Source organism: Ranitomeya variabilis, chromosome 1 (assembly GCF_051348905.1).
Source record: "Ranitomeya variabilis isolate aRanVar5 chromosome 1, aRanVar5.hap1, whole genome shotgun sequence".
Taxonomy (NCBI): domain Eukaryota; kingdom Metazoa; phylum Chordata; class Amphibia; order Anura; family Dendrobatidae; genus Ranitomeya; species Ranitomeya variabilis.
Window position 1 is genome coordinate 69,670,867 of NC_135232.1, and position 20,311 is coordinate 69,691,177.

Consider the following 20,311-nt stretch of genomic DNA (forward strand, 5'->3'; position numbering starts at 1 on the left):
GCACGCTGGAGGGAGGCTCAAGGGCAGGAGGCCCAAACCGCAGCAGATAGCCGCGCACCAGCGGCCCACTCACAGGTCCAGCTCCAGCCCGAAGGCTGCGAGATGGGGATGCTGCAGGTGCCCTCCCGTGAGCGAGCGGGCGGGCCTGCCTGCCCCTGCAGACAAGCAGAGCAAGCCATGTCGTCACCAAGTCAATGAGATGCAAATGAGGTGATCATTCCCCACCAGCCAGGGGGCCAAAAAAGGGCCAAAGTGTCAAGCAAAGGCAACAACCTCAAACAAACCAAGAAAGCAGCGACACGACACAGGGAAGGTGGCATCCTTCCCCCACAAGGGGGAGCCAAAGGCCACATCTGCCTGCTTTGAGCTTCTCCAAAGTCTCACTTTGGCTCAGCAGAGCATCTTTAGTGTTCTGTCTTTGACCATAGGAAATCAGGGGAAAGCGCGAACGCAGTCCCCCACTACCACAAATTATGCAGTCGAGTTTCCCGCATTTGGGGAAATCGCAGGGGTCAGCACACCCGGAGTGCAATGGATGAGCCTCACCCTGGGAGAACCACCTTAGTGATCATGGTATCTCCCCTGCCAGGTAAGTATGAGTTGGGGCCCGCCGGCCCGACGAGCGCCCCTCCGACGCAGCTCCCCAACATCGCGGAGTCTCGGGCCCGAAAGGGAGGGGGCGGGGGTGGCGTTCGGCACAGACCGCACGGAGGCTCCTCGAGTGGGAGGCGCCGGTCGCTCCCGACGCCCACTCCGCCCCCCCCCCAGGGCAGGCCGAGCTCAAGTCCAAAGCCGCCCAAGATGCACAGCAGCAGCCTGAGTCATTTGCATAGAGGAGCGTTGGCTCCGCCCCAGCAGCCTCACGCTGCTGCGCTGGCCTGAGAACATGCTGTAGACAGCTCGAGCTCCAGCTGCCGGCCGGCACCCTCTCGTGACTCGCTCATCTCCGCTCAAGAGGATGCACGCTGGAGGGAGGCTCAAGGGCAGGAGGCCCAAACCGCAGCAGATAGCCGCGCACCAGCGGCCCACTCACAGGTCCAGCTCCAGCCCGAAGGCTGCGAGATGGGGATGCTGCAGGTGCCCTCCCGTGAGCGAGCGGGCGGGCCTGCCTGCCCCTGCAGACAAGCAGAGCAAGCCATGTCGTCACCAAGTCAATGAGATGCAAATGAGGTGATCATTCCCCACCAGCCAGGGGGCCAAAAAAGGGCCAAAGTGTCAAGCAAAGGCAACAACCTCAAACAAACCAAGAAAGCAGCGACACGACACAGGGAAGGTGGCATCCTTCCCCCACAAGGGGGAGCCAAAGGCCACATCTGCCTGCTTTGAGCTTCTCCAAAGTCTCACTTTGGCTCAGCAGAGCATCTTTAGTGTTCTGTCTTTGACCATAGGAAATCAGGGGAAAGCGCGAACGCAGTCCCCCACTACCACAAATTATGCAGTCGAGTTTCCCGCATTTGGGGAAATCGCAGGGGTCAGCACACCCGGAGTGCAATGGATGAGCCTCACCCTGGGAGAACCACCTTAGTGATCATGGTATCTCCCCTGCCAGGTAAGTATGAGTTGGGGCCCGCCGGCCCGACGAGCGCCCCTCCGACGCAGCTCCCCAACATCGCGGAGTCTCGGGCCCGAAAGGGAGGGGGCGGGGGTGGCGTTCGGCACAGACCGCACGGAGGCTCCTCGAGTGGGAGGCGCCGGTCGCTCCCGACGCCCACTCCGCCCCCCCCCCAGGGCAGGCCGAGCTCAAGTCCAAAGCCGCCCAAGATGCACAGCAGCAGCCTGAGTCATTTGCATAGAGGAGCGTTGGCTCCGCCCCAGCAGCCTCACGCTGCTGCGCTGGCCTGAGAACATGCTGTAGACAGCTCGAGCTCCAGCTGCCGGCCGGCACCCTCTCGTGACTCGCTCATCTCCGCTCAAGAGGATGCACGCTGGAGGGAGGCTCAAGGGCAGGAGGCCCAAACCGCAGCAGATAGCCGCGCACCAGCGGCCCACTCACAGGTCCAGCTCCAGCCCGAAGGCTGCGAGATGGGGATGCTGCAGGTGCCCTCCCGTGAGCGAGCGGGCGGGCCTGCCTGCCCCTGCAGACAAGCAGAGCAAGCCATGTCGTCACCAAGTCAATGAGATGCAAATGAGGTGATCATTCCCCACCAGCCAGGGGGCCAAAAAAGGGCCAAAGTGTCAAGCAAAGGCAACAACCTCAAACAAACCAAGAAAGCAGCGACACGACACAGGGAAGGTGGCATCCTTCCCCCACAAGGGGGAGCCAAAGGCCACATCTGCCTGCTTTGAGCTTCTCCAAAGTCTCACTTTGGCTCAGCAGAGCATCTTTAGTGTTCTGTCTTTGACCATAGGAAATCAGGGGAAAGCGCGAACGCAGTCCCCCACTACCACAAATTATGCAGTCGAGTTTCCCGCATTTGGGGAAATCGCAGGGGTCAGCACACCCGGAGTGCAATGGATGAGCCTCACCCTGGGAGAACCACCTTAGTGATCATGGTATCTCCCCTGCCAGGTAAGTATGAGTTGGGGCCCGCCGGCCCGACGAGCGCCCCTCCGACGCAGCTCCCCAACATCGCGGAGTCTCGGGCCCGAAAGGGAGGGGGCGGGGGTGGCGTTCGGCACAGACCGCACGGAGGCTCCTCGAGTGGGAGGCGCCGGTCGCTCCCGACGCCCACTCCGCCCCCCCCCCAGGGCAGGCCGAGCTCAAGTCCAAAGCCGCCCAAGATGCACAGCAGCAGCCTGAGTCATTTGCATAGAGGAGCGTTGGCTCCGCCCCAGCAGCCTCACGCTGCTGCGCTGGCCTGAGAACATGCTGTAGACAGCTCGAGCTCCAGCTGCCGGCCGGCACCCTCTCGTGACTCGCTCATCTCCGCTCAAGAGGATGCACGCTGGAGGGAGGCTCAAGGGCAGGAGGCCCAAACCGCAGCAGATAGCCGCGCACCAGCGGCCCACTCACAGGTCCAGCTCCAGCCCGAAGGCTGCGAGATGGGGATGCTGCAGGTGCCCTCCCGTGAGCGAGCGGGCGGGCCTGCCTGCCCCTGCAGACAAGCAGAGCAAGCCATGTCGTCACCAAGTCAATGAGATGCAAATGAGGTGATCATTCCCCACCAGCCAGGGGGCCAAAAAAGGGCCAAAGTGTCAAGCAAAGGCAACAACCTCAAACAAACCAAGAAAGCAGCGACACGACACAGGGAAGGTGGCATCCTTCCCCCACAAGGGGGAGCCAAAGGCCACATCTGCCTGCTTTGAGCTTCTCCAAAGTCTCACTTTGGCTCAGCAGAGCATCTTTAGTGTTCTGTCTTTGACCATAGGAAATCAGGGGAAAGCGCGAACGCAGTCCCCCACTACCACAAATTATGCAGTCGAGTTTCCCGCATTTGGGGAAATCGCAGGGGTCAGCACACCCGGAGTGCAATGGATGAGCCTCACCCTGGGAGAACCACCTTAGTGATCATGGTATCTCCCCTGCCAGGTAAGTATGAGTTGGGGCCCGCCGGCCCGACGAGCGCCCCTCCGACGCAGCTCCCCAACATCGCGGAGTCTCGGGCCCGAAAGGGAGGGGGCGGGGGTGGCGTTCGGCACAGACCGCACGGAGGCTCCTCGAGTGGGAGGCGCCGGTCGCTCCCGACGCCCACTCCGCCCCCCCCCCAGGGCAGGCCGAGCTCAAGTCCAAAGCCGCCCAAGATGCACAGCAGCAGCCTGAGTCATTTGCATAGAGGAGCGTTGGCTCCGCCCCAGCAGCCTCACGCTGCTGCGCTGGCCTGAGAACATGCTGTAGACAGCTCGAGCTCCAGCTGCCGGCCGGCACCCTCTCGTGACTCGCTCATCTCCGCTCAAGAGGATGCACGCTGGAGGGAGGCTCAAGGGCAGGAGGCCCAAACCGCAGCAGATAGCCGCGCACCAGCGGCCCACTCACAGGTCCAGCTCCAGCCCGAAGGCTGCGAGATGGGGATGCTGCAGGTGCCCTCCCGTGAGCGAGCGGGCGGGCCTGCCTGCCCCTGCAGACAAGCAGAGCAAGCCATGTCGTCACCAAGTCAATGAGATGCAAATGAGGTGATCATTCCCCACCAGCCAGGGGGCCAAAAAAGGGCCAAAGTGTCAAGCAAAGGCAACAACCTCAAACAAACCAAGAAAGCAGCGACACGACACAGGGAAGGTGGCATCCTTCCCCCACAAGGGGGAGCCAAAGGCCACATCTGCCTGCTTTGAGCTTCTCCAAAGTCTCACTTTGGCTCAGCAGAGCATCTTTAGTGTTCTGTCTTTGACCATAGGAAATCAGGGGAAAGCGCGAACGCAGTCCCCCACTACCACAAATTATGCAGTCGAGTTTCCCGCATTTGGGGAAATCGCAGGGGTCAGCACACCCGGAGTGCAATGGATGAGCCTCACCCTGGGAGAACCACCTTAGTGATCATGGTATCTCCCCTGCCAGGTAAGTATGAGTTGGGGCCCGCCGGCCCGACGAGCGCCCCTCCGACGCAGCTCCCCAACATCGCGGAGTCTCGGGCCCGAAAGGGAGGGGGCGGGGGTGGCGTTCGGCACAGACCGCACGGAGGCTCCTCGAGTGGGAGGCGCCGGTCGCTCCCGACGCCCACTCCGCCCCCCCCCCAGGGCAGGCCGAGCTCAAGTCCAAAGCCGCCCAAGATGCACAGCAGCAGCCTGAGTCATTTGCATAGAGGAGCGTTGGCTCCGCCCCAGCAGCCTCACGCTGCTGCGCTGGCCTGAGAACATGCTGTAGACAGCTCGAGCTCCAGCTGCCGGCCGGCACCCTCTCGTGACTCGCTCATCTCCGCTCAAGAGGATGCACGCTGGAGGGAGGCTCAAGGGCAGGAGGCCCAAACCGCAGCAGATAGCCGCGCACCAGCGGCCCACTCACAGGTCCAGCTCCAGCCCGAAGGCTGCGAGATGGGGATGCTGCAGGTGCCCTCCCGTGAGCGAGCGGGCGGGCCTGCCTGCCCCTGCAGACAAGCAGAGCAAGCCATGTCGTCACCAAGTCAATGAGATGCAAATGAGGTGATCATTCCCCACCAGCCAGGGGGCCAAAAAAGGGCCAAAGTGTCAAGCAAAGGCAACAACCTCAAACAAACCAAGAAAGCAGCGACACGACACAGGGAAGGTGGCATCCTTCCCCCACAAGGGGGAGCCAAAGGCCACATCTGCCTGCTTTGAGCTTCTCCAAAGTCTCACTTTGGCTCAGCAGAGCATCTTTAGTGTTCTGTCTTTGACCATAGGAAATCAGGGGAAAGCGCGAACGCAGTCCCCCACTACCACAAATTATGCAGTCGAGTTTCCCGCATTTGGGGAAATCGCAGGGGTCAGCACACCCGGAGTGCAATGGATGAGCCTCACCCTGGGAGAACCACCTTAGTGATCATGGTATCTCCCCTGCCAGGTAAGTATGAGTTGGGGCCCGCCGGCCCGACGAGCGCCCCTCCGACGCAGCTCCCCAACATCGCGGAGTCTCGGGCCCGAAAGGGAGGGGGCGGGGGTGGCGTTCGGCACAGACCGCACGGAGGCTCCTCGAGTGGGAGGCGCCGGTCGCTCCCGACGCCCACTCCGCCCCCCCCCCAGGGCAGGCCGAGCTCAAGTCCAAAGCCGCCCAAGATGCACAGCAGCAGCCTGAGTCATTTGCATAGAGGAGCGTTGGCTCCGCCCCAGCAGCCTCACGCTGCTGCGCTGGCCTGAGAACATGCTGTAGACAGCTCGAGCTCCAGCTGCCGGCCGGCACCCTCTCGTGACTCGCTCATCTCCGCTCAAGAGGATGCACGCTGGAGGGAGGCTCAAGGGCAGGAGGCCCAAACCGCAGCAGATAGCCGCGCACCAGCGGCCCACTCACAGGTCCAGCTCCAGCCCGAAGGCTGCGAGATGGGGATGCTGCAGGTGCCCTCCCGTGAGCGAGCGGGCGGGCCTGCCTGCCCCTGCAGACAAGCAGAGCAAGCCATGTCGTCACCAAGTCAATGAGATGCAAATGAGGTGATCATTCCCCACCAGCCAGGGGGCCAAAAAAGGGCCAAAGTGTCAAGCAAAGGCAACAACCTCAAACAAACCAAGAAAGCAGCGACACGACACAGGGAAGGTGGCATCCTTCCCCCACAAGGGGGAGCCAAAGGCCACATCTGCCTGCTTTGAGCTTCTCCAAAGTCTCACTTTGGCTCAGCAGAGCATCTTTAGTGTTCTGTCTTTGACCATAGGAAATCAGGGGAAAGCGCGAACGCAGTCCCCCACTACCACAAATTATGCAGTCGAGTTTCCCGCATTTGGGGAAATCGCAGGGGTCAGCACACCCGGAGTGCAATGGATGAGCCTCACCCTGGGAGAACCACCTTAGTGATCATGGTATCTCCCCTGCCAGGTAAGTATGAGTTGGGGCCCGCCGGCCCGACGAGCGCCCCTCCGACGCAGCTCCCCAACATCGCGGAGTCTCGGGCCCGAAAGGGAGGGGGCGGGGGTGGCGTTCGGCACAGACCGCACGGAGGCTCCTCGAGTGGGAGGCGCCGGTCGCTCCCGACGCCCACTCCGCCCCCCCCCCAGGGCAGGCCGAGCTCAAGTCCAAAGCCGCCCAAGATGCACAGCAGCAGCCTGAGTCATTTGCATAGAGGAGCGTTGGCTCCGCCCCAGCAGCCTCACGCTGCTGCGCTGGCCTGAGAACATGCTGTAGACAGCTCGAGCTCCAGCTGCCGGCCGGCACCCTCTCGTGACTCGCTCATCTCCGCTCAAGAGGATGCACGCTGGAGGGAGGCTCAAGGGCAGGAGGCCCAAACCGCAGCAGATAGCCGCGCACCAGCGGCCCACTCACAGGTCCAGCTCCAGCCCGAAGGCTGCGAGATGGGGATGCTGCAGGTGCCCTCCCGTGAGCGAGCGGGCGGGCCTGCCTGCCCCTGCAGACAAGCAGAGCAAGCCATGTCGTCACCAAGTCAATGAGATGCAAATGAGGTGATCATTCCCCACCAGCCAGGGGGCCAAAAAAGGGCCAAAGTGTCAAGCAAAGGCAACAACCTCAAACAAACCAAGAAAGCAGCGACACGACACAGGGAAGGTGGCATCCTTCCCCCACAAGGGGGAGCCAAAGGCCACATCTGCCTGCTTTGAGCTTCTCCAAAGTCTCACTTTGGCTCAGCAGAGCATCTTTAGTGTTCTGTCTTTGACCATAGGAAATCAGGGGAAAGCGCGAACGCAGTCCCCCACTACCACAAATTATGCAGTCGAGTTTCCCGCATTTGGGGAAATCGCAGGGGTCAGCACACCCGGAGTGCAATGGATGAGCCTCACCCTGGGAGAACCACCTTAGTGATCATGGTATCTCCCCTGCCAGGTAAGTATGAGTTGGGGCCCGCCGGCCCGACGAGCGCCCCTCCGACGCAGCTCCCCAACATCGCGGAGTCTCGGGCCCGAAAGGGAGGGGGCGGGGGTGGCGTTCGGCACAGACCGCACGGAGGCTCCTCGAGTGGGAGGCGCCGGTCGCTCCCGACGCCCACTCCGCCCCCCCCCAGGGCAGGCCGAGCTCAAGTCCAAAGCCGCCCAAGATGCACAGCAGCAGCCTGAGTCATTTGCATAGAGGAGCGTTGGCTCCGCCCCAGCAGCCTCACGCTGCTGCGCTGGCCTGAGAACATGCTGTAGACAGCTCGAGCTCCAGCTGCCGGCCGGCACCCTCTCGTGACTCGCTCATCTCCGCTCAAGAGGATGCACGCTGGAGGGAGGCTCAAGGGCAGGAGGCCCAAACCGCAGCAGATAGCCGCGCACCAGCGGCCCACTCACAGGTCCAGCTCCAGCCCGAAGGCTGCGAGATGGGGATGCTGCAGGTGCCCTCCCGTGAGCGAGCGGGCGGGCCTGCCTGCCCCTGCAGACAAGCAGAGCAAGCCATGTCGTCACCAAGTCAATGAGATGCAAATGAGGTGATCATTCCCCACCAGCCAGGGGGCCAAAAAAGGGCCAAAGTGTCAAGCAAAGGCAACAACCTCAAACAAACCAAGAAAGCAGCGACACGACACAGGGAAGGTGGCATCCTTCCCCCACAAGGGGGAGCCAAAGGCCACATCTGCCTGCTTTGAGCTTCTCCAAAGTCTCACTTTGGCTCAGCAGAGCATCTTTAGTGTTCTGTCTTTGACCATAGGAAATCAGGGGAAAGCGCGAACGCAGTCCCCCACTACCACAAATTATGCAGTCGAGTTTCCCGCATTTGGGGAAATCGCAGGGGTCAGCACACCCGGAGTGCAATGGATGAGCCTCACCCTGGGAGAACCACCTTAGTGATCATGGTATCTCCCCTGCCAGGTAAGTATGAGTTGGGGCCCGCCGGCCCGACGAGCGCCCCTCCGACGCAGCTCCCCAACATCGCGGAGTCTCGGGCCCGAAAGGGAGGGGGCGGGGGTGGCGTTCGGCACAGACCGCACGGAGGCTCCTCGAGTGGGAGGCGCCGGTCGCTCCCGACGCCCACTCCGCCCCCCCCCAGGGCAGGCCGAGCTCAAGTCCAAAGCCGCCCAAGATGCACAGCAGCAGCCTGAGTCATTTGCATAGAGGAGCGTTGGCTCCGCCCCAGCAGCCTCACGCTGCTGCGCTGGCCTGAGAACATGCTGTAGACAGCTCGAGCTCCAGCTGCCGGCCGGCACCCTCTCGTGACTCGCTCATCTCCGCTCAAGAGGATGCACGCTGGAGGGAGGCTCAAGGGCAGGAGGCCCAAACCGCAGCAGATAGCCGCGCACCAGCGGCCCACTCACAGGTCCAGCTCCAGCCCGAAGGCTGCGAGATGGGGATGCTGCAGGTGCCCTCCCGTGAGCGAGCGGGCGGGCCTGCCTGCCCCTGCAGACAAGCAGAGCAAGCCATGTCGTCACCAAGTCAATGAGATGCAAATGAGGTGATCATTCCCCACCAGCCAGGGGGCCAAAAAAGGGCCAAAGTGTCAAGCAAAGGCAACAACCTCAAACAAACCAAGAAAGCAGCGACACGACACAGGGAAGGTGGCATCCTTCCCCCACAAGGGGGAGCCAAAGGCCACATCTGCCTGCTTTGAGCTTCTCCAAAGTCTCACTTTGGCTCAGCAGAGCATCTTTAGTGTTCTGTCTTTGACCATAGGAAATCAGGGGAAAGCGCGAACGCAGTCCCCCACTACCACAAATTATGCAGTCGAGTTTCCCGCATTTGGGGAAATCGCAGGGGTCAGCACACCCGGAGTGCAATGGATGAGCCTCACCCTGGGAGAACCACCTTAGTGATCATGGTATCTCCCCTGCCAGGTAAGTATGAGTTGGGGCCCGCCGGCCCGACGAGCGCCCCTCCGACGCAGCTCCCCAACATCGCGGAGTCTCGGGCCCGAAAGGGAGGGGGCGGGGGTGGCGTTCGGCACAGACCGCACGGAGGCTCCTCGAGTGGGAGGCGCCGGTCGCTCCCGACGCCCACTCCGCCCCCCCCCAGGGCAGGCCGAGCTCAAGTCCAAAGCCGCCCAAGATGCACAGCAGCAGCCTGAGTCATTTGCATAGAGGAGCGTTGGCTCCGCCCCAGCAGCCTCACGCTGCTGCGCTGGCCTGAGAACATGCTGTAGACAGCTCGAGCTCCAGCTGCCGGCCGGCACCCTCTCGTGACTCGCTCATCTCCGCTCAAGAGGATGCACGCTGGAGGGAGGCTCAAGGGCAGGAGGCCCAAACCGCAGCAGATAGCCGCGCACCAGCGGCCCACTCACAGGTCCAGCTCCAGCCCGAAGGCTGCGAGATGGGGATGCTGCAGGTGCCCTCCCGTGAGCGAGCGGGCGGGCCTGCCTGCCCCTGCAGACAAGCAGAGCAAGCCATGTCGTCACCAAGTCAATGAGATGCAAATGAGGTGATCATTCCCCACCAGCCAGGGGGCCAAAAAAGGGCCAAAGTGTCAAGCAAAGGCAACAACCTCAAACAAACCAAGAAAGCAGCGACACGACACAGGGAAGGTGGCATCCTTCCCCCACAAGGGGGAGCCAAAGGCCACATATGCCTGCTTTGAGCTTCTCCAAAGTCTCACTTTGGCTCAGCAGAGCATCTTTAGTGTTCTGTCTTTGACCATAGGAAATCAGGGGAAAGCGCGAACGCAGTCCCCCACTACCACAAATTATGCAGTCGAGTTTCCCGCATTTGGGGAAATCGCAGGGGTCAGCACACCCGGAGTGCAATGGATGAGCCTCACCCTGGGAGAACCACCTTAGTGATCATGGTATCTCCCCTGCCAGGTAAGTATGAGTTGGGGCCCGCCGGCCCGACGAGCGCCCCTCCGACGCAGCTCCCCAACATCGCGGAGTCTCGGGCCCGAAAGGGAGGGGGCGGGGGTGGCGTTCGGCACAGACCGCACGGAGGCTCCTCGAGTGGGAGGCGCCGGTCGCTCCCGACGCCCACTCCGCCCCCCCCCAGGGCAGGCCGAGCTCAAGTCCAAAGCCGCCCAAGATGCACAGCAGCAGCCTGAGTCATTTGCATAGAGGAGCGTTGGCTCCGCCCCAGCAGCCTCACGCTGCTGCGCTGGCCTGAGAACATGCTGTAGACAGCTCGAGCTCCAGCTGCCGGCCGGCACCCTCTCGTGACTCGCTCATCTCCGCTCAAGAGGATGCACGCTGGAGGGAGGCTCAAGGGCAGGAGGCCCAAACCGCAGCAGATAGCCGCGCACCAGCGGCCCACTCACAGGTCCAGCTCCAGCCCGAAGGCTGCGAGATGGGGATGCTGCAGGTGCCCTCCCGTGAGCGAGCGGGCGGGCCTGCCTGCCCCTGCAGACAAGCAGAGCAAGCCATGTCGTCACCAAGTCAATGAGATGCAAATGAGGTGATCATTCCCCACCAGCCAGGGGGCCAAAAAAGGGCCAAAGTGTCAAGCAAAGGCAACAACCTCAAACAAACCAAGAAAGCAGCGACACGACACAGGGAAGGTGGCATCCTTCCCCCACAAGGGGGAGCCAAAGGCCACATCTGCCTGCTTTGAGCTTCTCCAAAGTCTCACTTTGGCTCAGCAGAGCATCTTTAGTGTTCTGTCTTTGACCATAGGAAATCAGGGGAAAGCGCGAACGCAGTCCCCCACTACCACAAATTATGCAGTCGAGTTTCCCGCATTTGGGGAAATCGCAGGGGTCAGCACACCCGGAGTGCAATGGATGAGCCTCACCCTGGGAGAACCACCTTAGTGATCATGGTATCTCCCCTGCCAGGTAAGTATGAGTTGGGGCCCGCCGGCCCGACGAGCGCCCCTCCGACGCAGCTCCCCAACATCGCGGAGTCTCGGGCCCGAAAGGGAGGGGGCGGGGGTGGCGTTCGGCACAGACCGCACGGAGGCTCCTCGAGTGGGAGGCGCCGGTCGCTCCCGACGCCCACTCCGCCCCCCCCCAGGGCAGGCCGAGCTCAAGTCCAAAGCCGCCCAAGATGCACAGCAGCAGCCTGAGTCATTTGCATAGAGGAGCGTTGGCTCCGCCCCAGCAGCCTCACGCTGCTGCGCTGGCCTGAGAACATGCTGTAGACAGCTCGAGCTCCAGCTGCCGGCCGGCACCCTCTCGTGACTCGCTCATCTCCGCTCAAGAGGATGCACGCTGGAGGGAGGCTCAAGGGCAGGAGGCCCAAACCGCAGCAGATAGCCGCGCACCAGCGGCCCACTCACAGGTCCAGCTCCAGCCCGAAGGCTGCGAGATGGGGATGCTGCAGGTGCCCTCCCGTGAGCGAGCGGGCGGGCCTGCCTGCCCCTGCAGACAAGCAGAGCAAGCCATGTCGTCACCAAGTCAATGAGATGCAAATGAGGTGATCATTCCCCACCAGCCAGGGGGCCAAAAAAGGGCCAAAGTGTCAAGCAAAGGCAACAACCTCAAACAAACCAAGAAAGCAGCGACACGACACAGGGAAGGTGGCATCCTTCCCCCACAAGGGGGAGCCAAAGGCCACATCTGCCTGCTTTGAGCTTCTCCAAAGTCTCACTTTGGCTCAGCAGAGCATCTTTAGTGTTCTGTCTTTGACCATAGGAAATCAGGGGAAAGCGCGAACGCAGTCCCCCACTACCACAAATTATGCAGTCGAGTTTCCCGCATTTGGGGAAATCGCAGGGGTCAGCACACCCGGAGTGCAATGGATGAGCCTCACCCTGGGAGAACCACCTTAGTGATCATGGTATCTCCCCTGCCAGGTAAGTATGAGTTGGGGCCCGCCGGCCCGACGAGCGCCCCTCCGACGCAGCTCCCCAACATCGCGGAGTCTCGGGCCCGAAAGGGAGGGGGCGGGGGTGGCGTTCGGCACAGACCGCACGGAGGCTCCTCGAGTGGGAGGCGCCGGTCGCTCCCGACGCCCACTCCGCCCCCCCCCAGGGCAGGCCGAGCTCAAGTCCAAAGCCGCCCAAGATGCACAGCAGCAGCCTGAGTCATTTGCATAGAGGAGCGTTGGCTCCGCCCCAGCAGCCTCACGCTGCTGCGCTGGCCTGAGAACATGCTGTAGACAGCTCGAGCTCCAGCTGCCGGCCGGCACCCTCTCGTGACTCGCTCATCTCCGCTCAAGAGGATGCACGCTGGAGGGAGGCTCAAGGGCAGGAGGCCCAAACCGCAGCAGATAGCCGCGCACCAGCGGCCCACTCACAGGTCCAGCTCCAGCCCGAAGGCTGCGAGATGGGGATGCTGCAGGTGCCCTCCCGTGAGCGAGCGGGCGGGCCTGCCTGCCCCTGCAGACAAGCAGAGCAAGCCATGTCGTCACCAAGTCAATGAGATGCAAATGAGGTGATCATTCCCCACCAGCCAGGGGGCCAAAAAAGGGCCAAAGTGTCAAGCAAAGGCAACAACCTCAAACAAACCAAGAAAGCAGCGACACGACACAGGGAAGGTGGCATCCTTCCCCCACAAGGGGGAGCCAAAGGCCACATCTGCCTGCTTTGAGCTTCTCCAAAGTCTCACTTTGGCTCAGCAGAGCATCTTTAGTGTTCTGTCTTTGACCATAGGAAATCAGGGGAAAGCGCGAACGCAGTCCCCCACTACCACAAATTATGCAGTCGAGTTTCCCGCATTTGGGGAAATCGCAGGGGTCAGCACACCCGGAGTGCAATGGATGAGCCTCACCCTGGGAGAACCACCTTAGTGATCATGGTATCTCCCCTGCCAGGTAAGTATGAGTTGGGGCCCGCCGGCCCGACGAGCGCCCCTCCGACGCAGCTCCCCAACATCGCGGAGTCTCGGGCCCGAAAGGGAGGGGGCGGGGGTGGCGTTCGGCACAGACCGCACGGAGGCTCCTCGAGTGGGAGGCGCCGGTCGCTCCCGACGCCCACTCCGCCCCCCCCCAGGGCAGGCCGAGCTCAAGTCCAAAGCCGCCCAAGATGCACAGCAGCAGCCTGAGTCATTTGCATAGAGGAGCGTTGGCTCCGCCCCAGCAGCCTCACGCTGCTGCGCTGGCCTGAGAACATGCTGTAGACAGCTCGAGCTCCAGCTGCCGGCCGGCACCCTCTCGTGACTCGCTCATCTCCGCTCAAGAGGATGCACGCTGGAGGGAGGCTCAAGGGCAGGAGGCCCAAACCGCAGCAGATAGCCGCGCACCAGCGGCCCACTCACAGGTCCAGCTCCAGCCCGAAGGCTGCGAGATGGGGATGCTGCAGGTGCCCTCCCGTGAGCGAGCGGGCGGGCCTGCCTGCCCCTGCAGACAAGCAGAGCAAGCCATGTCGTCACCAAGTCAATGAGATGCAAATGAGGTGATCATTCCCCACCAGCCAGGGGGCCAAAAAAGGGCCAAAGTGTCAAGCAAAGGCAACAACCTCAAACAAACCAAGAAAGCAGCGACACGACACAGGGAAGGTGGCATCCTTCCCCCACAAGGGGGAGCCAAAGGCCACATCTGCCTGCTTTGAGCTTCTCCAAAGTCTCACTTTGGCTCAGCAGAGCATCTTTAGTGTTCTGTCTTTGACCATAGGAAATCAGGGGAAAGCGCGAACGCAGTCCCCCACTACCACAAATTATGCAGTCGAGTTTCCCGCATTTGGGGAAATCGCAGGGGTCAGCACACCCGGAGTGCAATGGATGAGCCTCACCCTGGGAGAACCACCTTAGTGATCATGGTATCTCCCCTGCCAGGTAAGTATGAGTTGGGGCCCGCCGGCCCGACGAGCGCCCCTCCGACGCAGCTCCCCAACATCGCGGAGTCTCGGGCCCGAAAGGGAGGGGGCGGGGGTGGCGTTCGGCACAGACCGCACGGAGGCTCCTCGAGTGGGAGGCGCCGGTCGCTCCCGACGCCCACTCCGCCCCCCCCCAGGGCAGGCCGAGCTCAAGTCCAAAGCCGCCCAAGATGCACAGCAGCAGCCTGAGTCATTTGCATAGAGGAGCGTTGGCTCCGCCCCAGCAGCCTCACGCTGCTGCGCTGGCCTGAGAACATGCTGTAGACAGCTCGAGCTCCAGCTGCCGGCCGGCACCCTCTCGTGACTCGCTCATCTCCGCTCAAGAGGATGCACGCTGGAGGGAGGCTCAAGGGCAGGAGGCCCAAACCGCAGCAGATAGCCGCGCACCAGCGGCCCACTCACAGGTCCAGCTCCAGCCCGAAGGCTGCGAGATGGGGATGCTGCAGGTGCCCTCCCGTGAGCGAGCGGGCGGGCCTGCCTGCCCCTGCAGACAAGCAGAGCAAGCCATGTCGTCACCAAGTCAATGAGATGCAAATGAGGTGATCATTCCCCACCAGCCAGGGGGCCAAAAAAGGGCCAAAGTGTCAAGCAAAGGCAACAACCTCAAACAAACCAAGAAAGCAGCGACACGACACAGGGAAGGTGGCATCCTTCCCCCACAAGGGGGAGCCAAAGGCCACATCTGCCTGCTTTGAGCTTCTCCAAAGTCTCACTTTGGCTCAGCAGAGCATCTTTAGTGTTCTGTCTTTGACCATAGGAAATCAGGGGAAAGCGCGAACGCAGTCCCCCACTACCACAAATTATGCAGTCGAGTTTCCCGCATTTGGGGAAATCGCAGGGGTCAGCACACCCGGAGTGCAATGGATGAGCCTCACCCTGGGAGAACCACCTTAGTGATCATGGTATCTCCCCTGCCAGGTAAGTATGAGTTGGGGCCCGCCGGCCCGACGAGCGCCCCTCCGACGCAGCTCCCCAACATCGCGGAGTCTCGGGCCCGAAAGGGAGGGGGCGGGGGTGGCGTTCGGCACAGACCGCACGGAGGCTCCTCGAGTGGGAGGCGCCGGTCGCTCCCGACGCCCACTCCGCCCCCCCCCAGGGCAGGCCGAGCTCAAGTCCAAAGCCGCCCAAGATGCACAGCAGCAGCCTGAGTCATTTGCATAGAGGAGCGTTGGCTCCGCCCCAGCAGCCTCACGCTGCTGCGCTGGCCTGAGAACATGCTGTAGACAGCTCGAGCTCCAGCTGCCGGCCGGCACCCTCTCGTGACTCGCTCATCTCCGCTCAAGAGGATGCACGCTGGAGGGAGGCTCAAGGGCAGGAGGCCCAAACCGCAGCAGATAGCCGCGCACCAGCGGCCCACTCACAGGTCCAGCTCCAGCCCGAAGGCTGCGAGATGGGGATGCTGCAGGTGCCCTCCCGTGAGCGAGCGGGCGGGCCTGCCTGCCCCTGCAGACAAGCAGAGCAAGCCATGTCGTCACCAAGTCAATGAGATGCAAATGAGGTGATCATTCCCCACCAGCCAGGGGGCCAAAAAAGGGCCAAAGTGTCAAGCAAAGGCAACAACCTCAAACAAACCAAGAAAGCAGCGACACGACACAGGGAAGGTGGCATCCTTCCCCCACAAGGGGGAGCCAAAGGCCACATCTGCCTGCTTTGAGCTTCTCCAAAGTCTCACTTTGGCTCAGCAGAGCATCTTTAGTGTTCTGTCTTTGACCATAGGAAATCAGGGGAAAGCGCGAACGCAGTCCCCCACTACCACAAATTATGCAGTCGAGTTTCCCGCATTTGGGGAAATCGCAGGGGTCAGCACACCCGGAGTGCAATGGATGAGCCTCACCCTGGGAGAACCACCTTAGTGATCATGGTATCTCCCCTGCCAGGTAAGTATGAGTTGGGGCCCGCCGGCCCGACGAGCGCCCCTCCGACGCAGCTCCCCAACATCGCGGAGTCTCGGGCCCGAAAGGGAGGGGGCGGGGGTGGCGTTCGGCACAGACCGCACGGAGGCTCCTCGAGTGGGAGGCGCCGGTCGCTCCCGACGCCCACTCCGCCCCCCCCCAGGGCAGGCCGAGCTCAAGTCCAAAGCCGCCCAAGATGCACAGCAGCAGCCTGAGTCATTTGCATAGAGGAGCGTTGGCTCCGCCCCAGCAGCCTCACGCTGCTGCGCTGGCCTGAGAACATGCTGTAGACAGCTCGAGCTCCAGCTGCCGGCCGGCACCCTCTCGTGACTCGCTCATCTCCGCTCAAGAGGATGCACGCTGGAGGGAGGCTCAAGGGCAGGAGGCCCAAACCGCAGCAGATAGCCGCGCACCAGCGGCCCACTCACAGGTCCAGCTCCAGCCCGAAGGCTGCGAGATGGGGATGCTGCAGGTGCCCTCCCGTGAGCGAGCGGGCGGGCCTGCCTGCCCCTGCAGACAAGCAGAGCAAGCCATGTCGTCACCAAGTCAATGAGATGCAAATGAGGTGATCATTCCCCACCAGCCAGGGGGCCAAAAAAGGGCCAAAGTGTCAAGCAAAGGCAACAACCTCAAACAAACCAAGAAAGCAGCGACACGACACAGGGAAGGTGGCATCCTTCCCCCACAAGGGGGAGCCAAAGGCCACATCTGCCTGCTTTGAGCTTCTCCAAAGTCTCACTTTGGCTCAGCAGAGCATCTTTAGTGTTCTGTCTTTGACCATAGGAAATCAGGGGAAAGCGCGAACGCAGTCCCCCACTACCACAAATTATGCAGTCGAGTTTCCCGCATTTGGGGAAATCGCAGGGGTCAGCACACCCGGAGTGCAATGGATGAGCCTCACCCTGGGAGAACCACCTTAGTGATCATGGTATCTCCCCTGCCAGGTAAGTATGAGTTGGGGCCCGCCGGCCCGACGAGCGCCCCTCCGACGCAGCTCCCCAACATCGCGGAGTCTCGGGCCCGAAAGGGAGGGGGCGGGGGTGGCGTTCGGCACAGACCGCACGGAGGCTCCTCGAGTGGGAGGCGCCGGTCGCTCCCGACGCCCACTCCGCCCCCCCCCAGGGCAGGCCGAGCTCAAGTCCAAAGCCGCCCAAGATGCACAGCAGCAGCCTGAGTCATTTGCATAGAGGAGCGTTGGCTCCGCCCCAGCAGCCTCACGCTGCTGCGCTGGCCTGAGAACATGCTGTAGACAGCTCGAGCTCCAGCTGCCGGCCGGCACCCTCTCGTGACTCGCTCATCTCCGCTCAAGAGGATGCACGCTGGAGGGAGGCTCAAGGGCAGGAGGCCCAAACCGCAGCAGATAGCCGCGCACCAGCGGCCCACTCACAGGTCCAGCTCCAGCCCGAAGGCTGCGAGATGGGGATGCTGCAGGTGCCCTCCCGTGAGCGAGCGGGCGGGCCTGCCTGCCCCTGCAGACAAGCAGAGCAAGCCATGTCGTCACCAAGTCAATGAGATGCAAATGAGGTGATCATTCCCCACCAGCCAGGGGGCCAAAAAAGGGCCAAAGTGTCAAGCAAAGGCAACAACCTCAAACAAACCAAGAAAGCAGCGACACGACACAGGGAAGGTGGCATCCTTCCCCCACAAGGGGGAGCCAAAGGCCACATCTGCCTGCTTTGAGCTTCTCCAAAGTCTCACTTTGGCTCAGCAGAGCATCTTTAGTGTTCTGTCTTTGACCATAGGAAATCAGGGGAAAGCGCGAACGCAGTCCCCCACTACCACAAATTATGCAGTCGAGTTTCCCGCATTTGGGGAAATCGCAGGGGTCAGCACACCCGGAGTGCAATGGATGAGCCTCACCCTGGGAGAACCACCTTAGTGATCATGGTATCTCCCCTGCCAGGTAAGTATGAGTTGGGGCCCGCCGGCCCGACGAGCGCCCCTCCGACGCAGCTCCCCAACATCGCGGAGTCTCGGGCCCGAAAGGGAGGGGGCGGGGGTGGCGTTCGGCACAGACCGCACGGAGGCTCCTCGAGTGGGAGGCGCCGGTCGCTCCCGACGCCCACTCCGCCCCCCCCCAGGGCAGGCCGAGCTCAAGTCCAAAGCCGCCCAAGATGCACAGCAGCAGCCTGAGTCATATAGAGGAGCGTTGGCTCCGCCCCAGCAGCCTCACGCTGCTGCGCTGGCCTGAGAACATGCTGTAGACAGCTCGAGCTCCAGCTGCCGGCCGGCACCCTCTCGTGACTCGCTCATCTCCGCTCAAGAGGATGCACGCTGGAGGGAGGCTCAAGGGCAGGAGGCCCAAACCGCAGCAGATAGCCGCGCACCAGCGGCCCACTCACAGGTCCAGCTCCAGCCCGAAGGCTGCGAGATGGGGATGCTGCAGGTGCCCTCCCGTGAGCGAGCGGGCGGGCCTGCCTGCCCCTGCAGACAAGCAGAGCAAGCCATGTCGTCACCAAGTCAATGAGATGCAAATGAGGTGATCATTCCCCACCAGCCAGGGGGCCAAAAAAGGGCCAAAGTGTCAAGCAAAGGCAACAACCTCAAACAAACCAAGAAAGCAGCGACACGACACAGGGAAGGTGGCATCCTTCCCCCACAAGGGGGAGCCAAAGGCCACATCTGCCTGCTTTGAGCTTCTCCAAAGTCTCACTTTGGCTCAGCAGAGCATCTTTAGTGTTCTGTCTTTGACCATAGGAAATCAGGGGAAAGCGCGAACGCAGTCCCCCACTACCACAAATTATGCAGTCGAGTTTCCCGCATTTGGGGAAATCGCAGGGGTCAGCACACCCGGAGTGCAATGGATGAGCCTCACCCTGGGAGAACCACCTTAGTGATCATGGTATCTCCCCTGCCAGGTAAGTATGAGTTGGGGCCCGCCGGCCCGACGAGCGCCCCTCCGACGCAGCTCCCCAACATCGCGGAGTCTCGGGCCCGAAAGGGAGGGGGCGGGGGTGGCGTTCGGCACAGACCGCACGGAGGCTCCTCGAGTGGGAGGCGCCGGTCGCTCCCGACGCCCACTCCGCCCCCCCCCAGGGCAGGCCGAGCTCAAGTCCAAAGCCGCCCAAGATGCACAGCAGCAGCCTGAGTCATTTGCATAGAGGAGCGTTGGCTCCGCCCCAGCAGCCTCACGCTGCTGCGCTGGCCTGAGAACATGCTGTAGACAGCTCGAGCTCCAGCTGCCGGCCGGCACCCTCTCGTGACTCGCTCATCTCCGCTCAAGAGGATGCACGCTGGAGGGAGGCTCAAGGGCAGGAGGCCCAAACCGCAGCAGATAGCCGCGCACCAGCGGCCCACTCACAGGTCCAGCTCCAGCCCGAAGGCTGCGAGATGGGGATGCTGCAGGTGCCCTCCCGTGAGCGAGCGAGCGGGCGGGCCTGCCTGCCCCTGCAGACAAGCAGAGCAAGCCATGTCGTCACCAAGTCAATGAGATGCAAATGAGGTGATCATTCCCCACCAGCCAGGGGGCCAAAAAAGGGCCAAAGTGTCAAGCAAAGGCAACAACCTCAAACAAACCAAGAAAGCAGCGACACGACACAGGGAAGGTGGCATCCTTCCCCCACAAGGGGGAGCCAAAGGCCACATCTGCCTGCTTTGAGCTTCTCCAAAGTCTCACTTTGGCTCAGCAGAGCATCTTTAGTGTTCTGTCTTTGACCATAGGAAATCAGGGGAAAGCGCGAACGCAGTCCCCCACTACCACAAATTATGCAGTCGAGTTTCCCGCATTTGGGGAAATCGCAGGGGTCAGCACACCCGGAGTGCAATGGATGAGCCTCACCCTGGGAGAACCACCTTAGTGATCATGGTATCTCCCCTGCCAGGTAAGTATGAGTTGGGGCCCGCCGGCCCGACGAGCGCCCCTCCGACGCAGCTCCCCAACATCGCGGAGTCTCGGGCCCGAAAGGGAGGGGGCGGGGGTGGCGTTCGGCACAGACCGCACGGAGGCTCCTCGAGTGGGAGGCGCCGGTCGCTCCCGACGCCCACTCCGCCCCCCCCCAGGGCAGGCCGAGCTCAAGTCCAAAGCCGCCCAAGATGCACAGCAGCAGCCTGAGTCATTTGCATAGAGGAGCGTTGGCTCCGCCCCAGCAGCCTCACGCTGCTGCGCTGGCCTGAGAACATGCTGTAGACAGCTCGAGCTCCAGCTGCCGGCCGGCACCCTCTCGTGACTCGCTCATCTCCGCTCAAGAGGATGCACGCTGGAGGGAGGCTCAAGGGCAGGAGGCCCAAACCGCAGCAGATAGCCGCGCACCAGCGGCCCACTCACAGGTCCAGCTCCAGCCCGAAGGCTGCGAGATGGGGATGCTGCAGGTGCCCTCCCGTGAGCGAGCGGGCGGGCCTGCCTGCCCCTGCAGACAA

At 62.2% G+C, this 20,311-nt stretch overlaps 21 non-coding genes across 21 annotated transcripts; all 21 read right to left on the reverse strand.

Annotated features, from left to right (window-relative positions):
* Window positions 1–433: 433 nt before the first annotated feature.
* LOC143801235 (U1 spliceosomal RNA) lies at window positions 434–597 on the reverse strand. The gene has a single exon (XR_013220859.1). It is a non-coding gene; the product is annotated as a U1 spliceosomal RNA (small nuclear RNA).
* A 796-nt stretch (window positions 598–1,393) lies between these two features.
* LOC143801236 (U1 spliceosomal RNA) lies at window positions 1,394–1,557 on the reverse strand. The gene has a single exon (XR_013220860.1). It is a non-coding gene; the product is annotated as a U1 spliceosomal RNA (small nuclear RNA).
* Window positions 1,558–2,353: 796 nt separating this feature from the next.
* On the reverse strand, window positions 2,354–2,517 carry LOC143801237 (U1 spliceosomal RNA). The gene has a single exon (XR_013220861.1). It is a non-coding gene; the product is annotated as a U1 spliceosomal RNA (small nuclear RNA).
* A 796-nt stretch (window positions 2,518–3,313) lies between these two features.
* On the reverse strand, window positions 3,314–3,477 carry LOC143801238 (U1 spliceosomal RNA). The gene has a single exon (XR_013220862.1). It is a non-coding gene; the product is annotated as a U1 spliceosomal RNA (small nuclear RNA).
* Window positions 3,478–4,273: 796 nt separating this feature from the next.
* LOC143801239 (U1 spliceosomal RNA) lies at window positions 4,274–4,437 on the reverse strand. Its single transcript, XR_013220863.1, has one exon. It is a non-coding gene; the product is annotated as a U1 spliceosomal RNA (small nuclear RNA).
* Window positions 4,438–5,233: 796 nt separating this feature from the next.
* Window positions 5,234–5,397, reverse strand: LOC143801242 (U1 spliceosomal RNA). Its single transcript, XR_013220864.1, has one exon. It is a non-coding gene; the product is annotated as a U1 spliceosomal RNA (small nuclear RNA).
* A 796-nt stretch (window positions 5,398–6,193) lies between these two features.
* Window positions 6,194–6,357, reverse strand: LOC143801243 (U1 spliceosomal RNA). The gene has a single exon (XR_013220865.1). It is a non-coding gene; the product is annotated as a U1 spliceosomal RNA (small nuclear RNA).
* Window positions 6,358–7,153: 796 nt separating this feature from the next.
* On the reverse strand, window positions 7,154–7,317 carry LOC143801244 (U1 spliceosomal RNA). The gene has a single exon (XR_013220866.1). It is a non-coding gene; the product is annotated as a U1 spliceosomal RNA (small nuclear RNA).
* Window positions 7,318–8,112: 795 nt separating this feature from the next.
* LOC143801245 (U1 spliceosomal RNA) lies at window positions 8,113–8,276 on the reverse strand. Its single transcript, XR_013220867.1, has one exon. It is a non-coding gene; the product is annotated as a U1 spliceosomal RNA (small nuclear RNA).
* Window positions 8,277–9,071: 795 nt separating this feature from the next.
* On the reverse strand, window positions 9,072–9,235 carry LOC143801246 (U1 spliceosomal RNA). The gene has a single exon (XR_013220868.1). It is a non-coding gene; the product is annotated as a U1 spliceosomal RNA (small nuclear RNA).
* Window positions 9,236–10,030: 795 nt separating this feature from the next.
* On the reverse strand, window positions 10,031–10,194 carry LOC143801247 (U1 spliceosomal RNA). The gene has a single exon (XR_013220869.1). It is a non-coding gene; the product is annotated as a U1 spliceosomal RNA (small nuclear RNA).
* A 795-nt stretch (window positions 10,195–10,989) lies between these two features.
* LOC143801248 (U1 spliceosomal RNA) lies at window positions 10,990–11,153 on the reverse strand. Its single transcript, XR_013220870.1, has one exon. It is a non-coding gene; the product is annotated as a U1 spliceosomal RNA (small nuclear RNA).
* A 795-nt stretch (window positions 11,154–11,948) lies between these two features.
* Window positions 11,949–12,112, reverse strand: LOC143801249 (U1 spliceosomal RNA). Its single transcript, XR_013220871.1, has one exon. It is a non-coding gene; the product is annotated as a U1 spliceosomal RNA (small nuclear RNA).
* A 795-nt stretch (window positions 12,113–12,907) lies between these two features.
* LOC143801250 (U1 spliceosomal RNA) lies at window positions 12,908–13,071 on the reverse strand. The gene has a single exon (XR_013220872.1). It is a non-coding gene; the product is annotated as a U1 spliceosomal RNA (small nuclear RNA).
* A 795-nt stretch (window positions 13,072–13,866) lies between these two features.
* On the reverse strand, window positions 13,867–14,030 carry LOC143801251 (U1 spliceosomal RNA). The gene has a single exon (XR_013220873.1). It is a non-coding gene; the product is annotated as a U1 spliceosomal RNA (small nuclear RNA).
* A 795-nt stretch (window positions 14,031–14,825) lies between these two features.
* LOC143801253 (U1 spliceosomal RNA) lies at window positions 14,826–14,989 on the reverse strand. The gene has a single exon (XR_013220874.1). It is a non-coding gene; the product is annotated as a U1 spliceosomal RNA (small nuclear RNA).
* A 795-nt stretch (window positions 14,990–15,784) lies between these two features.
* Window positions 15,785–15,948, reverse strand: LOC143801254 (U1 spliceosomal RNA). The gene has a single exon (XR_013220875.1). It is a non-coding gene; the product is annotated as a U1 spliceosomal RNA (small nuclear RNA).
* A 795-nt stretch (window positions 15,949–16,743) lies between these two features.
* Window positions 16,744–16,907, reverse strand: LOC143801255 (U1 spliceosomal RNA). Its single transcript, XR_013220876.1, has one exon. It is a non-coding gene; the product is annotated as a U1 spliceosomal RNA (small nuclear RNA).
* A 795-nt stretch (window positions 16,908–17,702) lies between these two features.
* On the reverse strand, window positions 17,703–17,866 carry LOC143801256 (U1 spliceosomal RNA). The gene has a single exon (XR_013220877.1). It is a non-coding gene; the product is annotated as a U1 spliceosomal RNA (small nuclear RNA).
* A 791-nt stretch (window positions 17,867–18,657) lies between these two features.
* On the reverse strand, window positions 18,658–18,821 carry LOC143801258 (U1 spliceosomal RNA). Its single transcript, XR_013220878.1, has one exon. It is a non-coding gene; the product is annotated as a U1 spliceosomal RNA (small nuclear RNA).
* Window positions 18,822–19,620: 799 nt separating this feature from the next.
* Window positions 19,621–19,784, reverse strand: LOC143801259 (U1 spliceosomal RNA). Its single transcript, XR_013220879.1, has one exon. It is a non-coding gene; the product is annotated as a U1 spliceosomal RNA (small nuclear RNA).
* Window positions 19,785–20,311: the final 527 nt, after the last annotated feature.